The 2,266-nt window shown below is 39.6% G+C and overlaps 1 long non-coding RNA gene across 1 annotated transcript; it reads right to left on the reverse strand.

The window, feature by feature from the left end:
- Nucleotides 1-286: 286 nt before the first annotated feature.
- Nucleotides 287-991, reverse strand: LOC123177167 (uncharacterized). The gene is made up of 3 exons (XR_006488799.1): nucleotides 835-991; nucleotides 496-647; nucleotides 287-381 (listed from the first exon to the last, which is right to left on the reverse strand). It is a non-coding gene; the product is annotated as an uncharacterized lncRNA (long non-coding RNA).
- Nucleotides 992-2,266: the final 1,275 nt, after the last annotated feature.

Here is a 2,266-nt window from a genome sequence, read left to right on the forward strand (position 1 = left end):
TTATGTCATGTTGCAACGCATGGGCAATTATCCACTCTCTCTGTCCGGAATTACTTTTTTGAACATCTGTCCGGAATTACTTGTCCCTCAAACAGATGTATCTAAGACGTACTCCCTCCGTTCGGAATTACTTGTCTCGGAAATGGATGTATCTAGAACTAAAATACATCTAGATACATCCATTTTTGCGACAAGTAATTCCGAACGGAGGGAGTAGTTCACAAATGAAAAAACTAAACCCTCCGCCAAGAGAAGGTTTGACTTAAGAGTTACCTTGTTTTAGAAGGGGCAATAATTCACTTCCATGTTATGGACAAGGGTCCAGTTATCTGTATGCAGGGGAGAAACCATCTGACCTCAGCACTCCTTGGCTCCTTTCCTCTTGTATCAGCAAGTGGAAATAAAGTCATAGTAGTGACATCAGTCCATAGGACTTCTTCTCCCAAGTTGGACATGTGCATTTTGCTGAGAAGTGAACCAAACTAAAGTAAATACCTGTTGGGGTAAAGAATATCACACTGAGCCAATCATAACTTCAAAGACCATTTCAAAGTCTGTCAATCATCACACATAGAGCATTTCACTAATACATCCAAGTCAACCATCACAGGAGCCAATAGAAAAGACGTGCAGTGGAAGCCTCTCACCTGCTTTGAGGAAACAACGCATCAATGGGATCGTTTCCATCATTCAATAGGAGGCAAGTGAATTTCAACTTAAGTTACATTTTTTTATGAGATCAACTACCATTAGGTAGTGTAGTCAACTACTGAGACAGATGTTGAGTGCCTCCTTAAATGTCTTGATAACTAAGTGTAAGGAGAGTCTGCAAACCTCACGGCTCAGCAGATGGAGCTGCAAAATGTCATCCTGCTCCTCTTGCTGACAATCAACCTTGCTATCGCCCAAAACACTTCTAGAGAAGAAGCACAGGAACTCCATGTTGGGGTTATCCTTGACTTGGGGTCCATTGTTGGCAAAATGGCACGGACCAGCGTTCCACTGGCTATGGAGGACTTCTATGCTGTTCATCGGAACTATAGCACCAAGCTTGTCCTCCACATCAGAGATTCCATGAGTGATGATGTCCAAGCTGCATCTCAAGGTACATGTTCTCAATTGTTAGTCATAGGTCACTGTATCAGCTCATTCTGTTATGCTGCTGAGAAACACAATAGAAAAAAAGAAAGGTCAACAAAACCATGGAAATCAAGAAACTATAAATATTCATATTTCACTACTTGTGGGGAGAAGCAAGCAAACATGACCCACGTAATGACAATTGAATCACACCAACAAGTACAATTAGGAAGCAATTGCGCATCGCATAACATTACTATTAAGAGCAATTGGATTTCCACATCACATCAAACTATTCCAAAGATAACGTCCAAGAATTATTGGATTCTGTTCACCAGGGGTGTTGCATCAGGACCACAGGCGCCAGTTTTGTTGCTGTGTAAATGAGCACGCGGTTGCATGTTCCAGCTTTTAGCTGCAAGGAGTGAGACATAAATTCCTGCAGGTTAAGAAAAACTGGGGGTGATGAATCAAGTACAGTGAAAACATATACTCCCTCCGTCCCAAAATAAGTGTCTTGAGCTTAGTACAAATTTGTACTAGAGCTAGTACAAAGCTAAGACACTTATTTTAGGACGGAGGGAGAAGTGTACTATTGGACAACTGAAGAAAAACGATAATAAAGCTGATATAGTAACATTAATATCTACCAAGGGGAAAAAAGAGTCAGTAACACATGCAAAAACTAGAAAAACTATGAATACCAGCAAACCACGGAAGCAATGATATATCAGCTATCCTAATGTCTGGACAAAAGAACTATTTGTCTCCTTGTCACTTGCGGTACTATTCTGAAATATAAAGCAGCATCTGTTTCATAGTATATATTTTCACAAGATCACAGAGTGACAAACAATCCACTCTGTGCACCAAGAAGTAATATTTCAGAGCCATCAAGAGGAAGCAATACAAATATAATATATGATAAATTATCGTAAATTTTAAATCAGGCAACTATTTTTGTAGGTAATCACCTATTTCGCTCCTCTCGATACTGTTCATATATGTAAGTGGCAACATTTCTGAAAACACACAGCTCCGGCAGTTGGATTATCTGCAATTGTTTGGGATTTATGCATATTATGAATTTCATTCAATGTACGATGTTCAACTAAAGTTTGTCTCGATGTGCAATTATACAGCTATTGACCTGCTAGAGAATTACAATGTAGAAGTCATCATTGGT

The sequence above is a fragment of the Triticum aestivum genome, unplaced genomic scaffold, assembly GCF_018294505.1.
Source record: "Triticum aestivum cultivar Chinese Spring unplaced genomic scaffold, IWGSC CS RefSeq v2.1 scaffold41332, whole genome shotgun sequence".
In the NCBI taxonomy this organism is placed as follows: Eukaryota; Viridiplantae; Streptophyta; class Magnoliopsida; order Poales; family Poaceae; genus Triticum; species Triticum aestivum.